The sequence below is a fragment of the Dromaius novaehollandiae genome, chromosome 10 (genome assembly GCF_036370855.1).
Source record: "Dromaius novaehollandiae isolate bDroNov1 chromosome 10, bDroNov1.hap1, whole genome shotgun sequence".
Classification (NCBI taxonomy): Eukaryota; Metazoa; Chordata; class Aves; order Casuariiformes; family Dromaiidae; genus Dromaius; species Dromaius novaehollandiae.
This window is the reverse complement of record NC_088107.1, coordinates 9982853-10002431: the sequence shown is the minus strand read 5'-3', so window position 1 is coordinate 10002431 and position 19579 is coordinate 9982853.

Genomic DNA, 19579 nt, shown 5'->3' with positions numbered 1-19579 from the left:
GGATCCTCATCAGAAAGAAGGTTTTGTGCTGTATTCGCCTACAGAACTGTACAAAAATGGGGTCTGGAAACTGGCTGATTTTCTGCAATGCTGAACTCTTGGCTCTTCCCACTGATTCCAGAAGGTGCTCCAGGTACTCAGCATTTCTCAAAATGGGCCAAATTTTTTCTCCCAATTCCTATAGCTGTAATGGAAGAACTGTTGTGTTGGGGAAGGGGGGAGGGGGAGGACACGGAAAATCTAGTAATATTTCTATTTCTTCTGCTGGCAAATTATAATCAGAATTAGATAACATGCAGCAACAAGTAAGAATTTCCAGCTGGAAGGGGTAAGTAACAACAAGCTCCTCTGGATGCCTCGGGTAGCATAATAGCTCTGCTCCCTGAAACAAGCCCAACTTAAACTCATTTCAGGCCATCTGGGGCCCCTACCTTCTCATTTTAGAACTTCAATGATTTTTTTTTTCTCTCATTCCTCACTCCAGGAAAGAGGGATAAATCTGTTTGATTGGGTCATTTTAGCCAATGTTTTCTAAGATTTCCCCTTAAAGATTTTTTTTTATCCTTATCCAACCACATTTCTGGGCTTTTGGGCTGTTCCTTTTTGCCAGTGACCTGGCAACAGATGCTGAACAATATTTAATGCTGTGTCCTGAATCTCAGTCAAACCAGCATTGCTGCACAGAGTACCTCCAAGTCCCATGGTTTATTCTTTCAGTCTTCGGTTCCCTTTGCAAGTTTATTTCAGATTAAGATAAGGAGTAGTTCAGCTGACATCATGCCTCTGATGAGATCACAGCAAAGAAATGGAGAAATATCACAGTAACTTACATGCATGAGCACACGCTACAAATGTCCATCCTAACTATCTGCAGGGGCTAAACCAGTTCTGAAAAGAAACAGACCCAAGCACAGTGACTTAGATGGGAGCCCAATGCATAACTTGTATCAGGTTTTTTTTTTGTTTTGTTTTTAACCCAAAACCAGAACTCTGGGCTATAAGCTCTATTCTTGCTTATATTTACTTGATCAGAAACCATCTTCCTGCAAATTGCTGAAGCAGCTGAGAAAAGTCTGTATGAAAAAAATCCTATAAATTGGTTAAGATATGTAGGCACTGAGGAGTACTTGCAAGCAGGAAACCCACACCTCTCTCTATAGCAAAACTGGCTGTATAATACTTCTAGCTCAGTTTTCCCTCTAACTTGGTAAATGAGTACATTCTTAAACCAGGAGTTTCTTTCATTAGTGAGACTTTAACTTTTTATTTCAAACATGTCTACCATTGATAGTCGTGCTTCAGTGGCAAGCAAGTCAGCCATGAAGCCGGGCTGCATCACAAGGTAGATAATCACGTAAAAGAGAGTTACTGTTTTACCTCAAACTACACCTTCTGTTTTTGTAAAACACCTTCAAAGGAGGAGTGGGAAAAAAATCATTATGCTTTTTTTTCTTTTTCCTCCTCTCAGCTTTGCTGCAGTGAAAAATTTCCACCTAGCTTTGTGTATAGCTCTCCTGGCTAACAGCCAGGGTTTCATTTATAAAATGTAACTGACAGGGACCACAGGCATGTTTGTCTCCTTCCACAGGATTTAAACAGCATGGAGAGAACATAGCCCATTAAACCAAGTTCACATAATATCTATTCAGCCCTTGCAAGTCTTGGCATAAAGGCCAAATCCATCTGTTTCTCTAAGGCTCCTTTATGTTTGCCGCTCACCATGATTAAAGGGGATGCACACGTTGAGTGATAGGAAAAGCAGCTTCAGTCTCCTTATCAAACCATGTATTGAGTGAAGGATGGTCTTGGTACAGACAGACATTGCTTTTCAAACCCGTCTAATCTTTACATGTCATAGGTATTACTTTGCATTTTGCTGGCATTGTCTATTAAGGGAATTCAATGTCTGATGAATTTACGTTCTCAGAAGCCCTCCCAGGCAGAGGTGAGCACTGCACAGGCGAGGATGGGGTAAACCTTGCTGCAGGATCGCTGCAGCTCTGCTGTGCCCATGCTAGAAATGCAAGTAGGGAGCCAAAGGAAGGATCCCGCAGTGCACACAGGAGGCTCCGCTTTCCTTTCCCAGGGCTGGTGCGGGCTATTGGCTCGCACGTTGCTGAGACCCCGGCCAGCTGAGAACGGGACTAGTGAGATGAGTGAGAGGTAGCATAACCCCTGGACTGGGGTCTGGGGTCTTAGGGGAGCAGGAGAGGAAAGAACACCCAGTGATCCCTCAGGGACTGTAAAGCAGCCTGTAGAAAACAGCTCTATAACCTCCGTCCTGCCTCACCTGCCTTCCTTTACCTAGTAGGCGGTGCTGGGATCCTAGCTCGTCCCACCAACGTGCCCAGGAGACGACAACTCGTACAGCAAATCAATGATTCTGTCCCGCTCTGCGCTGGTCTGAACAACCATTTCCAGTCTCCTTCTCCTAAAAAGGCTCCTAGGTGTCCTCAGGCTCTCACTTCAGCAAGATTTAGCCCAGGCTTATCCAAGCAAACTGAACGGTGGAAGACTGGCAAAACTTTTCTCAGCAGTTCTCTCAACTTTTTTTCCCCTCAGTCAGCTCAATAGCTCTGAACAGCAACTCGCTCCCAAGCACAGCATTTTTTTTGTTTTGTTTTTGCTAACAAGTAATGCCACATGCTCCTCAAGTGAAAAGTGATTATTTGATTTAAGAGGAGGCTCTTAAATTATAAGCAACCCACAGTTATTTTAAGTGCATCTTGCATCTTTTCCACAATGAAGATTGATGCTACTCTTGCCATGGGATTATGTAAGGAGGAAGCATTTGTACAACAGTGATTTTTAACATTTTCTCCAGATTGATGTGTGTGTTTGTTTTCATCTTTTGGGGCAACCATTAATAACGTCTTCACTCTTCAGAGGGAGTACTGACATCCAGTAATTTATGGCTGGTTAAAAGTAAATGTGTTGAGGGAACATTATTTCTCTTTTGACCATAACTGCGTGGGCTATATTGGATGAATGAGCTCTCATAAACTAGGCTGATTCTAAACATCTGAAGTCAATAATTAAAGTAAGTAAAGAAAAATAATGGGCTAAAAACAAACATTAAGCCTTCCTGCATGCTACAGGTACATGGAAGTCATAGGAAGTCCGAGTTGCTGAAATAAGGTATTGATTTTCTGCTGAAAGAACTGTAAGTATAAAGGACAATTAATTTTTAAACGAAGGTAGTAGCTAAATTATTGCCCTCTGGATATAAAAAGAAGCTCATCTGTCCATATCTAGAGTATGTCACTTTGTGCTCAGAGGCAGTGAGTTTTTAATCGAAACTAGATGGTTAAGAATATTAAGATATGATTAAGTGTGCGGACTCCTCATTTATAGATTTGAACTTCAGATTGAAGGCAAGTTCATCTGACACACACAAAAACAGCCCGGCCCATGCCAGGAGACGCCCGCCGCGGAGCATCGCGTGTGGCCGTCATCCCTCTGGCCCAACGAGTCATTAAGCACCAGCTCCCCAGGAACGGGGACAGGTTTTCTCGCCCTCGAGCTGGCCGGTGGCATCGCCAGCCCTGGGGAGCTGCCCCTAAACCTGCTCACGCCAGGAGGCAGTGGGACTGGGTGGGGAAACAGGTTCGAGGGCTGGTGCAGCGGATGTTGTTTCGTGTGTGCGCCTATAAAAAAATAGCCTCCCAAATTGGACCGAAAAATCAAAACAATTCATAGCGTTCAAGTGTCACCAGGTCCATTCAGCACATCCAAATTGTTTTAGGTGGCTGATATGTTTCCCTTCAATTCTGGCCATTTTCTGTTAAAAATACTATTAACCTCAAAATGATTTCGAAGTTGAGAACTGGACTGTCTTCGCAGAGGTGGCAAAATGACAGATCTGGCCGGTTTCAAAGCATTCCCTAAATTTTTTGGCGGGGACAGAACGTGCTGAAACCGACACTTGCCAGTACAGTGGAGTTTTAACAAAACTTTCTTTTTTCAATCACTTTTGGGGAAAAAAATTAAGTGGCTTTAAAATTAGCTAGAGAAGGGAGGCAGACTCCCAGCCAGTATTAATTCAGACACAGGTTATCTGTCAGTATAGAGTAAACGTGGTGGTGGTGGGGGGTTATTTAAGAAGAAATATATAAAAAGAAGAAATAACAACTTTGGGCTCCTACGCCATTCTTTTCTGTATCATAAATGTCCTCCTAGGGAAGGTCCAACAAAACGCCTCGCGCAGAACCGTCTCCAGATGTCTCAGGCTGTCCCCGGCGCGAGTCCCGCTGCTCAGCAGCTCTGTGATGCTCCCACCCTGCGCGATGTGCAATTCAGATTTTTCTTTTCTTTTTCTCATTCCAGAACACGCCAGTGACAAGTGAACTGCTCCCAGCTCTGGGGCACCTGAACTCCAGTGCCGTCTCCACACGGTTAAAGCCACTCTGACTAACACAACTTTTTAAATATGACTGCAAGAAGGATTTTAACTCCACGATGCTGGCATGCCTGCATGTGACAGGCTCCCTGCCCAGGGCTGGAAGGTAGGGGTTTGCTTGCATATATGAAATTACACAGTTTCCCCTTCCCTTTCCCCCTCCATGCAAAGATCTATTATTTTGGGAAAGGAGTACAGGAGAAAGACAGTTTGAAATACATCCTATGGGCTGAATGGAAAGCCTAATTAACCAGACTATGAACTGGTAAGGTTTAAATCAGGTCTCTGCAATGTACGTGGGACATTATTGCCTTGTATTTGAAGTGACAGCTCCAACATTGTCAGGTCTGAAAAAGCCCACGTCTTTTAAAACACCTTGCTTAGGTAAGAATAAACACAAAATTCAGCCACACCAGCCAGTACAAGAATTATATAAAACCTGTAATAGACCTTGGTATTTTAAAGAGCATGCCTTGGTATTTTAAAGAGCATTAAAAAAAAGAGGGGGGGGGGAAATATATCCTCTCCTCTGTGACAATCCTTCATGAAAAAAAGAGTGCTGGGAAGCACAAAATGAACAGCAGAGCAAAGCTGAAATGCTCAGGACAGATTCTTTGTTGAGTCAAACAGGTTCTTCATCCCCAGGCCAAGCTCCCTGACCATCGCTCCACGTGACTACCAGGTTTCTCCAACTGCACCATGTGGTCAGGCAAGCACAAGCAGGAGGGACCACAGTCTCAAAACTAGACGGTGCCAACCTTCCTGAAGAGGTACCACCACTGCCCAGTCCCGGCTCGCTGCAACCCGAGTGCACGCAGCCGCTTTGGGCCGTGCTCTACACTGCCCACCACAACAGGCCAGCACGGCTCCCACCTCTGCCAGGTTTCACCCGTGGAAACAGTAATCCCTTAAATGGCAATAATACAGCTAATCGCCACTGACCACCAAGCTCCAAAATTGCCCCCCCCAGAATGAAATACTGCACTGAAACACTGCAAAGGGTCTGCCTGCAAACGGGGGGCTTTGGGCTGGTTTCTGGCCAGCAGCACTTCTGGTCGGTCTTAGGCTGTCCTGCCCCGCGGCCCCCTCTGAGAGGCTGCCTGCAGCACCCACCTATTCTTGTAGCAGTTAGAGGGGAAGAGATGTTATCAAAAGGCCTGAGGATTTATAGAAGAGCAGATACTTGTAAGACAAATAATTTGAAACAGGGACTGCCCTTCTTCATCCGTTAGTTTTGTTTAACCGAATTAGTTTCAACAAATCTGAAGAAATTAAAAAAATGTTATCCTACAGTTGGGTGCTGACATGCTGGAAAAAGTCATTTTCTACAGCTCAGCTATTCAGAGGAAACTTGATCATTCGAGTGTGAACTTTTCTAATTGTTTCTGCTGATCTTCCTTTCCCTCCCCTTTCCCACATATGCTGTCAACATTGGCAGTGCTGGTAAGTAAGAGCAAAGCATCCGAGCAATCAACCAACCTCTGCAGCAGGAGCAAGAATTAGTTTCAATACCACTGGCCTGGCCGGATGGATTTCACAAGCCAAAATAGGATCTGCAAAACCGCGCTGCGGACGCGCCCAGCCCGTGCCCCTTGGCCGAGACAGACAGTAGGGTGTGCAGGCAGGGCCTCCAGCTCTGCTGGAGCCTCTAGACACTTCCATGCTCCTCTCCCCAGCCTGGCTGCGCTGCTGGGCAGCAAGGAAAAGGGAGGCTAAGACACTGGGGGATGAACTGGAAAACTTGTTCTTGCTTCCCATTGCCCCCAGCTCCTCTGTGAGCTCTCCCTGCCTCGGTTTCCTGGCTGTGAAATACCACACTTGGCCTCACAGGGCACCGCAACCGAAATGAGCGGCTCAGACCTTACAGGGCTGGCAGGCCACCAGGTAGCTGGTGTACCCTCTGTCACGTACGTAAGCACATCATTTCCATGGAGCAGCCCCAGCCGTCGGGACTGCGAGAAGCATGGCATTCAGAGGTGCACCTCGACAAGGTGTTCTTCTGACAGGGAGGGCAGGAGACCAGCAGCAGCAGGTTGTGACAGCAACAGCTTGTTCCTTCCCTGTCCGCGGGGAGGAAACATCTCCTGCTGGTCCTCAGAGACCTGGTCTAGAACAGCAGCGTGTTCCAGCAATAACAACTCAGTCTGGCGACAGCAAGCAGCCCCCAGCACAACCCCTTTCCAGGATCTGGATCTCTTCAGCGCTAATAACGTTGTCTCTGCACTGCCAAGCCCACTGAAGTGCAATCGCAATAACCAACAGTGCAGAACATCGCCAAATGCCTTCTGACAGCTAACCCACCATGCGATTCAGACGAGCACAAGCATTAGCTTGGTACGGCCCTGTCAAGCCGGATGGGCTAAGGCAAAATTTCTTCCTCTGACAACACTGGTGGACTGAGAGATTCAGGTGAGCAGTCAAGCTGTGAGCTAGCAGAGCAGCCTGGAAAGCCAGGCCCTTCTGGCCAGCCACCGTTAAGAAATACATTCTCCTTCACTAGTGACTTAATAAGCAGGAACAGCTACATCATGGAAACATTATCACATTCCTAGGAGAGCAGAGGGAAAGAAGACGTGAGATTTGTACAGCCTCAACAATACAGCTGTCTGGAGAAAAAGGAAAGGTTTGTATCGCCACTGAAAATGCTGACTTTTTGGCAAGACCTGAAAAAATTAGATTCAAGCTGCCACTGTAGTGTTCTGTGTGAACTGTAGCTCAGATGCCATACTTCCATTCTCTTCTCTGGGTAAAGCTTTCTGCCTGGTATGTCTTCTCCATGACATGCTCTTCCCTTTCAATAGGAGAGGAGAATGAATTATATCTGAGGAGTTTCACAGGAAACATAATCCATTCAAAGTCCTATGGGTAGAAGAAGTAGAAGCACAGGGCACTTGAACCACAGCCCCCATGAGATTGTGAGATACCATTTTGAAGAGCAGTATTTCCAAGGGATGGATCTCTCCATGAAATCTCAAGTCATTTTTTGAGTAAGTTATTAATCTTTTGTAAGAGGGCACATTTAGTCAAAAATGCAGTTTTTCAAGGATCAGTACTGCTGGAAATTTCTAAGTAGTTCTGATATTTTGTGGGAGGAAACCTGATGTGGAATAACAGTATGTGGTACTATGGCCAGAACATCAGGAGTGAAAAAAACAAGTCCATTCCAGTCGGTCCTTCACAAGAGTACTCCAGTCAGGACTGAGCTACCTTAGTAGTTCTGGCGACAAATCTTTACTTCTGCTGTACAAACTTGCTGTGCGTCCACACTTAACACCGTCTGACTTTTTGAAGTTGTTTAACCACAGATGGCAGCAATCAAAATCCCTCCAGACACTCAAGTCTGAATTAAAAACTGCCAACATTTTAGTGAAGTTCCTAGAATCCACTTTTGCACATGCCAAATTCTTTGCACGTGCCCAGAATTGCACTACTGTATAATAGATAATATCGAATGGCCAGTCACTGATGCTATGGATTTCAATTTGTAGGAAACTGGGTTGTACAGTCCTGTGGAGCAATCATTGCCCACTTCTTCCCCCCCAGGGCAACTCTCATTTTTGTGTTTCTGTATTATGGGGCCAGAGCAATCTCCATATGCAACTTCAGTAGTAAAGTCTTTTGGGGCCAAAAGTCCCCCAGTCAGTCCAGGTATGCATTGCAAATCTGACCCCACTCCCCAGTGATTTCTTCACAAGCCCAGACTTGCTGCTCCACCGTAAGGATCTGACTGGTAAATACTTGCAGCTTCTGGTTGGTTTCATTCACTTTGCCTCATCTGCTTCTCTTTCATCTCCCTGCTGCAGAACTGGCTGTTGCAGTAATTTCTGTGCTTCAGGCTAAAAAAACCCCAAACAAACAAACAAAAAACCCACAGCCATCCCTGTGTTTAAAATAGACTAGAGGGCCCAAATGATTTACACTTGTCTTGCAGGGGCCAGGAGGTGGCGAGACTGAAAAACAACTTGAAAAGGAGTCGCTTACGGGACAGAGACAGAACCCTGATCCTTTTAAATAAAAGATCCCCGGTTTGTCCTGACAGATATCACGATACCATAATACGGTAGAAGTTCTTAGGATGTAAGAGTTCAGGGGCCACTGGCCCAGGTCTCCTGCTGCTGCAACAAGATGCTTCAAGAACGTGCTGCTCCGGCTAAATGCGAGTCCTGCTGGTGGCATCAGGTCACTGGGAATGTAACCAGGCAAACCTGGCTGTGCAGATAAAGCCTATACCTGGGCTAATTCCCTCAATGAATTAGTGCGGCTACGGAGAGCAACGAGAACATTTGGTACCAAAGTTTTACTTGAATATCCCTGTGGTTCATCCTCCCCAGTTGTCCTCTCCAGGTGAAACCAGGATTGGTACTCGAATTGATTATTGCCTTTGATGTAGGAAAAGATTTTCTTTTTTAATTCAAAGAAACATTTCATATTCTTGCTCTTTTTCAGTAGCAAGCCTCAACGCTTCTACTTCCCATCCTCTCATAGGATGTACATCAGGAAGCTTCCCCCATCCACAGGCAGTGACTCATTCTATGAATCAGGTCAGTTCCCCTCCTTGGGCATCATCATACAAAGCAGTCTGTGTTAACGGCTGATGAACTATGCAGAGGCATACCTGCAGAGACAGATGGGAGCCATTCTGTGCTGAACCCATTTTGCTTATGGATTCGGATGATGAGGTCAGAAGAGACCTTCAGCTATGCAGACCTTTGCATCAAATAAAACAATCCTTGTACTAACCACAATCACCTGCACTTCTCTAGGTAATAAACCACCCACCACAAAGTGATGCAGCTCCTGGAAATCCTCTATTGCCTAGAGAACCTAAGATCACCAGAGATTAAATGATATGGAATATAAGTGTGCATAATTATCACTCTGCTTTGTGCCAGCGAGAGGCAGTGAATGTTTGGACAGAGAGTAAATTTGGGACAGAAACAGTCTGCTCCACCATTTTTCTGGTCTTTCACACTAACAGAGGAGAGGAAATATTTTTACAATTGGAAATACTGAGACAAGAACAGTGTCTGCACTTCTTAAAAAAGAAAGATGGTATTTTACGTAGACATTGCTCATTCACCACCATTTCTCTTTGTTAATTTTACTTGTCCAATATTTTAGCAATAAACATTCATGGGCTAAATGAAGAAGTCTGAACAAAGAGATTCCGGATTAGGGTTCTCCTGTTCCTGACTCCCTCAGTTATTGGAGTCACAACATTTCCAACAAACTTATTCCCACCAGGGGTACATCAAGGAGAGACTTTCCTTTCCCAGTTCTACAGTTTCCCCATACTCAGGGGTAGCAGTCACTTGCCTCTGCCATTGTGTTTGTTTTGCAGGTGGATGATGATGTTAGGAGTAAATAGAAAGCCAGATGAGGAGCAGCATAAGCAATGGAGGGACCAACCCCAGAGCCCGTGTACGTTGATGTGGACAAGGGACTGACGTTAGCATGTTTTGTCTTCCTCTGCCTTTTCTTGATTGTGATGATTATTCGCTGCGCAAAAGTCATCATGGACCCTTACAGTGCCATCCCCACGTCCACATGGGAGGAGCAGCATCTTGATGACTGAAAGGACTTCACTAGACACAGCCATAAGATGTTGCAATCTAGGAGGCCTTTTCCCACCCGGAAGGCTAGCACACACTGAACAGCCATTTTCAGATATACAGGGCAACGGCAATATCTCTAAGAGCACATAGTTTAAATGGTTCTTGCTCAACAGATCAGGATAACAACAGGCCATTCTGGCAGCACAGCTTAAAACTATGCAGCAACCCTTATTTTAATGAAAAACAGTTATGATTTTAACTCAAGTAGCACAAGAGACTGTAGGCTTTTCTTAATATAACTCTTGGTCTAGCACAGTTTATCCTCCCCTCAGTATGTCACACAAATCCAGGGTAACCACCAGAAGTTGGAAAAGCAACAGGATCATTTTATCTTTCTTGGAAATAGATTGCTTCAGATATCCTCCTCAGTTATTATATTTGTGTTTCCAAAAGGCCCGTTTTACAATTTTGTATCCTAGAGCACTACTGAGTAGAAGCACTAAAGCACCCCATCTGAGTAGGGGTGCCTTGCTTCTGTACACACACTCCTCACCACACCGCAGTCATCTTTCCAACCATCAAGATACAGAATCACAGTTCCCAAGGGGGCCATGGGCAGTTGTTAGCCCTACAGCATCACCTTGCTCTATCCTGCTCCTGGAAACGCTAGACATTTTACCACCTGCCATGGGTCTGTGGATTAGCCAGGTGTGTCAGACCACTTGCAGTGATTTTGCTGGCCACCAGAAGCCCCTGGAATAGAGGTGGGACACCACTGGCCTCAACTGCATAGAACTTGCCCTGATTTTCAACGAGCAATTCCACACGCAACTCTATCCACCTCTTGTTTCAGGTGCACCTCAGTGGGATCACACATGAGTTCAATAACAAAGACAATAAGCAAAGACATTGTTCCTGACTTTGTCACTCAGAAGTAGGTATTTGTCAGCTCTTAAATCTGACAGGTTCTTTAGCTTAGCAGTTCGAGTAACATACAGTAATATGCATTCTACCTCGGAGAAATTCAGCATCTTTGAAAGAATTTTTCCACAGATTTGTAAGGTGGATATCTGTACTTTTCCTTTCCTCAACTCATTAAAGCAGCCATTTTGGGAAAAGAAATGAGTGAACAGCGGAGCTTCAGAAATTTATTTTATACCTTTTGAGGAGTGGAGACTGAGGGATTCCCATGTTCTCCATTCCTCAAATTCTAAGGTTTGCCCACAGCTGCCTTTTCTAGTGACTACAGATTTGGCTTAAGGCATTATAAGAAGCTGCTGAAGCAATAAGGAGCACATTCTGCAACCACCAAAAGCCTCTCAAGTAGCAAAGTCTTGATAGCACACATCTGCAAGAAGGACATTTCACTATTTCTCAAGTAGCAAAGTCTTGATAGCACACATCTGCAAGAAGGACATTTCACTATTTCTCCTCTTCCTTAACCTCTGACCTGACCTCTAGGCTCTCTCCATAAGGCAATGTACAATGGATGAGGAAGGTGGAACCAAAGGTTGGAGCAGGGAATCACGGTGCAGACTTTGTGGGTTACCATCCTCTGCTCTGACAGGGATTTGCTTGATGAGCAAGCAAGTCACTTCTCGCTACATGCCTCAGTTTACTCATCTGTAAAATGGGTACAACAATATTAACTTGTCTCATGCTGTTTTGTCTGTATTATAATATCAGTAAAGCACTTGGAGAGCCTCAGATAGGGACTCAGAAATAAGATACTGATTTACAATGCTTCCTTGTGAAACTAAAGGGGAAAAGTCTGAATTTCAGTATAAAGTGAGGGAAGTCCTCCTCAGGCAGAGGACTCAACCAGACCTCTACTTATTCTCATTAACAGTCATATAGCAATATTTTGAGTCATGCCAAATGACACCTCACTCTATCCCAGTGATTTCTGAGGACACTGTGGAGGCGAGGCACTTCTCAGTGTGACTATAGGGATCCCAAAATAGCAGGCTACAAGACATGTGGAGAGCTTTGCATGGACCTTTTGCACTAGGCTAAGCTGCACAACGTTTGCTAATCTCTGTTTTAGGAGATTCCATTCAGGAGGAGGGAGATTTGAGGATCCACTTTAATCCTCCTGCTCTCTACCAACGAACCTGCACTGCTTCAATTGCCCACTGCAAATGGCTCATCAGACTATTCTTTAGCCTCCATTTCAGTTAGCTGACTAACCACCAGTGACTGAGGATTTTTACAAGCATGAAAGTTAATGTTCCCGATATTTTTAGCAAACACATTGGTCTGTCTTACTCATGAGTGTCTGTATTCATACCATAGGAACTGATGCTGTAGCTCAAAGACTGCTTCTGTCCCCTGGGTTAAGGTTTCAAAGCCATTTTTGTCACTTTTAAGCTGCATCGAATAGTATCCCACCTTGCCTTTAGCAGGGCTACTTGCAGAATTTGGCTCAAATGAGGGGAACAGGATCACTCTGTTGCTGGGCAAGAGACTCTTTGGGCTTGCAGGTTACCTGGCTGCACTGATAGCTGTACAGCTGGCACAGAGCAAGGACAGAGCTTGTCATCGCCCCTTCTGATGCCAGTACTCCAAGGCTCAACGTTTATCTGCATGCAGGACACTGACTTTGTTATGTGTCCCTCATAAGCCCTGTTCAGCTAAGGTTGAATGTATGTGCTTATGTTTCAGCCCCTGAGCAGGCTGCCTGGCAGTCACATGCTATATGTCCTCTGCCGGGCAGGGGTGGGAACGCACAGCCTTCGCAGAAGTAGAGCCTGGACCAGAGCAAAGGATTACAAATGTGGGGGAAGCAAATTAACAAACTTGATTTGCAAGAATATTTGCTAAAATTTTTTAATTATTATTTTGCTGTGTTTGTCTAGCTGTACAAACCATTTTAATATGCTGAGAATCCTAAAGGAAAGATCCTTAAAGACAGTCCTGTTTTCTAATAAGGCATTTATCATCCTGGTATAACCTATCAAATCCGTCTTTCTGTTGACAAAGGTCTCCATAAGCATCTACATGTTCATGTCCAACCTTTCCACATGACCACATAAGTATCTGTTGGATTGTTTTTATATTGATAATATCTGCCTTCCACCAGTGGTTACAATCACGCAACCTCACCACTCTAACTAAGAGCAATATAAAGCATCATGCAGAAAGCAGAAATTTAATCCCCCTCGTACTCGGAGCTGGAACGTGGGGTTTGCCCTCCCGAGATGCATTATTCTCACTCCCACACAATGCCGATCTCACGAGCCCTGTCCGCAAAGCTGCATCTGAGGCCAATGGAAGTTCTGTTCTAGTAGGAGCTGCATTGCTGGGCTTGGTAGTAATTTCAGCTGCATGAAACAAGTGCCTCTGCTATTTTATTTTTTTTCTTAACTATTATGCCATACTACCATCAATTGCACTCAGAGGAAATAATTTCAACTTGTTGCCAATGTATTTATCTAATGCAATAAACAGCTTCAACATGGAGAATCATCTTGTTGTCTCTATTGCGATTTGCCGCTAGTTGCCAGGACTAGCAGCTGTTTCAGGTTACTGCCCTGTTCAGTCGCCCAGGAACAGCACTGAGCCGAACAGCGTTTTGGCACAGGCAGGACTGCAGCGTGCTGCATTTCAGCAATTCTTTAGCAGTCACAAATCGCATACTGAGAGAAATAAGGCCACCGAGACTGGAATCCCTCCTGCGAGCAATTGAAAACTGAGACCGTGGAGCATCTGTGGGGCCTTTTTGAAGAAGCCACAGAACCAGGCTGAGATATGCTAAGGGAGAACCTCCTGGGGAACATCATCATCTCCTCTCAAGGAGAGACAAATTGCCAATTCATCTTGTAAGCGGGCTCAGTTCCCCAAGAGCTGGGTGCTTTATATACATGCTCATCCCAGCAACGAGTCCCCTGGCAGAAAGGCCCTTTTGCCTGCAGCCCAGTTTGCCACAAAGACACAAACCCATTGATAAATCATTAACTGTCCCAGTCAGCAGCAGAGGTGGGAGTTCTTGTGCTGTTTTCAGAGCTGCCACTAGAGCTAACATAAGAGCAGAGCTGAACTGAAGCAGGTAGTACCTGCATTTGGGCAGACACCCTGGAGAAACTCTAATATGAAGGTTTTTCTGAAAGAATTGGGGACCAATGACAGGCAGAAAACCATACAAGCAGCACTACAGCAGCCTGTGCCATCCAAGGGTGTCCTCGTGCTCACTGGGTCATTACGGGTCTCAGCGGGTAGCTCGAATCCAGAGCTCAGGGGTCAGATCAGCACAGGGCTTGGGGAGAGAAGATGCCAGGTCAGACACCAGCGGTCCGCAGGGCACCCACGGGAGGGCAGCGGGGACAAGGCAAGGGCAAGTAGGTCCAGACACTACCACTTTGTGCATGGCAAGAGTGAAGGCTGATGTGTCCTGCTGCACCTCAGACTGCTAAAGTCTTGCATATAAAAATGGCAAGTCTGTTTGCAGGCTCTGCCGGGCAGTCCCTGTGTATTTAACAGGTCCACTCTAGCAGCCATCGCTGGTGCTCTGGCAGACGGAGGGTGTGCGTGAGATACGAGGGCAGTGACGTTTCAGAACAGCTCTGTATCAGACTTTCATGGAGCCAAACTGAGGTCCCCTGCGCTGCCTACGGTTCACGTGCAGACCCCCGTTGGTGCTCAGCCGTATCTGAGCCCGTGAGGCCTTGAACTGCTCTTCCAGGAGAGACCCACGGAGAGCAGAGCTACCTACTGCGCCCCGCACGCAGGCTGGGAGCTGCGGCTGGAGCAGGGCGAGAAACTCGGCCAGCAGCTCGGCCACCGCTGAGGTTTTGCCTCTTGGAGGGCAGCGTGGCAACGCGCAGAGCAACACCCGCACACAGCACCCACCTCGCGCCCAGCAGTCCTGGTGCACGGCCGCGCCGGCAATCGGCACTGCCCACACGGCTCCAGGGCCGTCGGCCGAGCTGCCCGAGGGGTGCAAACCCTGCCACAGGCAGGCTTCGAAATTCAGATTCATCTTCTCCCCCTTGCGGTCCCTGACCTTGTCAACCCAGGCTTCAAACTCCTTGTCCTAGCTGTCTCCTGTTTTTGTACTTCAGGTGAATTGATTTAAATAAAGGACATTAAATCCCCAATTTTATCTCTCTCTTAATGCAGCAGTGGGAATTCTTGATTTCAGTCAACATTATTTTGCATTTGCACTTTTTTTTTAAGCTACTTTCATTAAAAATGGTTGATACTCTTTGGTGAGTAAAATTTGCTACTCTCTTCTGCTAACCGGAAGGAAAACACCCTCCACACACACATTTTTAGAGCAATTACGTAATTTCGGATTCCTAGCTGCATTTATCCTCGTGCTTCCGTCTAGCCCACGAGGGTGTTAGGACATGCTGAATATTAAGCTCTTAGTTACAAAGCCCTATGCTTTTTACTGGGACTTGGCCAGGCAGCTCCCAGAGGGCAATCGGAAGTCAATTAAAAATATATTAAAATTGCACTAAGCACGTTGAAACCATAAGGAAAGAGCAGTTTATCAAAACATATTTCACATTTAAAACTAATTACATCCCCTAAGCAGCGGCCAGACTACCTCTGCCGAGCAAACGAAGCACCCGGCAGGGGCAGCCAAGTTGCATCATCCTTTTGGGATTTCGGCGGCCGCGAAGCCGGGCTCCCCTGCACCGTGGCTGAAGCCCCTCGGACAGCCCTTTCCACCCATTCCCAGCACAATCTTCTTCTGCGGCAGGCAAGTAGTTAATGCAGAGCGAACTGTCGAAGGCAGCGGTTTGTGCCCCTGGGGATGGAGTGGGGTGAGCAGGCTGCAGAGCCCCCGGCATCGACGTGCTCCTCACTCAGCAGCAGCCACCCCAAACTGCTGACAGCAGAATGAGCAGGGAGAGCAACTCTCCATAGTCTCCCTTCAGCCTACCTTAACAGCTCTGCTCCTCACAGTGCCCTCTGACTCCCTAGAGCTATTTGGGTTTTTTTTTTTTTTTAATGGCTTCCAGGTGATTGCCCTTCAAGCTGGCTAAATCACTGGCACTTGGGCTTTTGCAGGCCTTTATGGTGGGAAGAGACAAATTTAACTCATTACCTGTATATTGCTATCACTGAACTTATTCCAGCCCAAACACAAGACCCAGTGTGTAGCAAGAAAAAAGTATATAAGAAACTTAAGATGCTTTGAAACCCATAAGTAACCCTCATCTCAGCTGCATAGCTACCTGGGACATGAATAACAAGAAACCAAATTTCTGTGCAGGCGCTGACCTTAAGACGCTCTCAGAAACGAAAGGCACATGAGAGGGACAAACACAGTGCCGCAGAGCTGCGTTACAAGTAACACGGGACCGTGCGAAGCCGGGGTTTCAACACGTCCTGTGCACGCTTCCAAATACGTCAGCTTTAAATCGTTAAAACAGTTCCAGGAACCGTCTCTCGTCCTCAGCACCCAGCACCCGCGCGGGCACCCTGGACAGGGCAGCTACCCGGTGTGCTAACGGGAGCTCGTCCCACTGCCAAAAGCCCAAACCGGCGTGAACGTGATCTCGCAGCGATGGCCCGTTTAACAAAGTCACCACCTCAACCCTGGTGACTTCCGAACGATCATTTTACTGTGAGTTATTACTGCCTGGTTAATGAAGGAATTATGAGTGTTGCTGACCACAGCATTTTCATCAAAACCGTTTTCTTCATGATATCATCTCCATTGCTAATTGAAGTCCCCGCATTAAAACTATCTTTGGTGAAGAATACTAACACTTCATACAGAAAGCCCATCGTTCTTTTCCACACCCTGAAATATGATTCAGGGGCTTATTCTATGCTTATTTTACACTTCATTATTGTTACTTTTTCACATCAGCCATAGTATTATAAAATACATCCAGCTTTTTCATTACACACCGAGCAGATGATGCTTTGGTCTAGGAGAGACACAACTCCAACAGGATCAAGCAGAGGATGCCCTTGGCTTTCTTATTAGCAAAATAACACACTTGCTCCCAGCCCCCCCGCGTGCCAACACCTCTTGCTCCATGTCCAGCAATACTCACGCTCTGGGGCCACGTCGCTCTGCCACGACCAAGCCTGGGTCACAAACCTGGTGCTGGGACACAGCAGAGGAAGAGGAGGTCCAGCTTTAATTTTTTTTTTCTTTCATTTTTGCTGGAAGCCAGGATATAAGCAAGCCAGGGAAAGCAGATTCAAATTCAATTAAAATAAATAGCCTCTAGAAACAAAGAGAACCACGCTCAACCCTAATTGCAGCAAACACTTCCAGAAGCAGAGGGGAAGCTCTTTGCAGGAAGGGTCAAAACAATTAAAGTAGTACTTCAAAAATAAACTTCTCTAAACCCCAGGTCTGCACACTTAAACACAACCATCTGAGCTAAAGCAGTCTTTTGCTCCAAGACCTTCATATCCCCATCCTGCAGGATATGGGCAAAGGAGGAAGCAGAGGGGGCTGGTTGACCTTCAATTTAAAGGCCAAGCTCACCAAGTGGTCGCAGCTGCCCCAGGCTGAGCAAGCCGGGGTCTGCCCGGAGCACCTGGGTTTTCCCCCAAACTCACCCCGGCAAGGTCCGGGCTGTTTTCCAGGCAGCACCGAGTGCTGGGGTGTAGCAGCAGGAGAGCAGACACCTCTGCTTTCTGGAAAGCTGGGATTTCTCTGGATTTGCCCCAGGTGGAGAAGATCACATCCTGGCTAGGGAGGCCACTCGGCCCACGCTCAGATGCTACCGGACGAGAGAGAGAATTTGGGAGTGGAGATTTTTACCCCCGACACAGCCGAGGGCAAGGTGCCCGCTGGGTGCATCCTGCCACCTGGGACCCCCGTGCCCGCATGCCCCACCCAGCAGCCCCAAATTGCAACAGGCCGCCACGGCCGCCCGCCGGGTTACACAGAGACCTGTGGAGCTGCACGGGGCGAGAGAAGAGCACAGCGAATTTAGCTGTTTCTAATAAATGTTCCTGCACCCAGAAAGCACTGATGCGGCAGTCCTTCCTGGCTGAAAAAAACCACGCACCAAGGTCAAAACGCATGAACACCACCATGCCGCCCCGGCACCTCCATCAGCTCTTGCCAAGAGAGACTTTTTCCCAGGCTTTTTGGAAAAGCAGCCCCACTTTCAGGCAGGCTGGCAGGGGCTGCAGCAGAGGCCCGGGCAGGGGGTGGGAAAGGGCCTGACGCAGGAGGGCAGACGTGTCCCCACGCCACCACGGACACCCCCGCGAGTCCCCGCGCCGGGGCAGGGACGCGGCAAGGAGCCCCCTCCGTGGGGACGATGCTGCGCGTCCTCTCGCTGCGGCTGCCGGGAGCGAGGCACCTCTCCGCCCGGAGCAGGAGATTGCTAAATCCTAGAGGTAAGGAGTCAACTCGTGGTCCTCCTTGGAGGCCGCTCGGACAAACGAGAGCACAAAGCACCCTATAAATCGACAGCCGAGCCAGGGTACATTGAAATAAATATCTGTCTACTAGTCAAACTCAAAGCATCCACCACAGCCTGAAGCGAAAATAGCTTTTCCTCCATAAACAACAAGGAGCCGTTGTTTTCGTGGCCAGGTCATCATTTCTGGCGATAGCGGAGTGTCTCAGGCGAAGAATTTAAATTGATTTGGGGATGATCCTCCCCGGATCGCTTCTGAAAGGGGCCATTATCACTGCTCCCTCCGAGGGAGCCCATCTCAGCAAACACGCCCCGGTAGCAGTGATTTATCTGCTCTGTCACATTTTTTCATTAATCTTCATTCCCAATTCGTTTCTCTCTCCCGCCTGGACGAGGGGTCACATTCCCGACGAGCACTGGGTGCTCCCCGCCACCGACGCGCAGGGGCGACGTCAAACTGCAGCGTGACCGGACACCGAAGCGGCCAAGCTTCAAGGTGGATTAGCCCGGACCTCTCCCACCCCGTCTGCGCAGTGAGCTCCCTCCTTCCCGAAGGAAGGTCCATCTGCCCTCACATTCCTTAAAAAAGCATCCCGCAAACAAGCAAAACACTGCCCATCTCAGGAGGCAAGAGGTACTGTACAAAATAGCCTGCGGCGGGAAGAAAACCGTCCCCAAACCTCATTTCTTGATCCCAGCCGACCGCGGCGGGAGCGCAGGGGACAGCGGCAGCGGGGCGGCAGCCCGCACCCCAGGACCGCCGCCGGAAAGCTGCCGCCTCGGCAGCCCCTTCGCTTCGAGGGCCGAGCAAATATTGAACGAGCTCCCATCGCTCCGCACCGGAGTTCATTATCCAGCCTCCCGCGCTCCCTCACTCAGTAGCACCCGCTAATTGATGCGAGCTGGCACTCGGCCATGCAATTAAATTGATTTGTAGAGCAGCGGGAGGCTGCAGATGCCCTTTACACTCGAGAGAAGCGGCGCGTGGCCCCCCCGGCAGCCCGCTGCAGGCCGACACCGCGGCCCTGCGCCCGCGCGGGACGGGGGTCACCTCCTCCGCGCCCTCCCTCCGGCCGAGCGCGACCACTGCCACCAGCCAGGGCATCGCCCGAGCCCCGGCGCTCCTCAGCCCCGGGCAGGCTCGTGCACGGGCAAGGAAACCGGCCGGGGACGCTTGTTCGCTCGCTGCGGAGGGAAGCTCGGGGTGGCACCGGTCTCTGCACGGGGGCACGGGCAGGGCCGAGGCTGCGCCCGCACGCGAGGGGACGGCCGGCGGC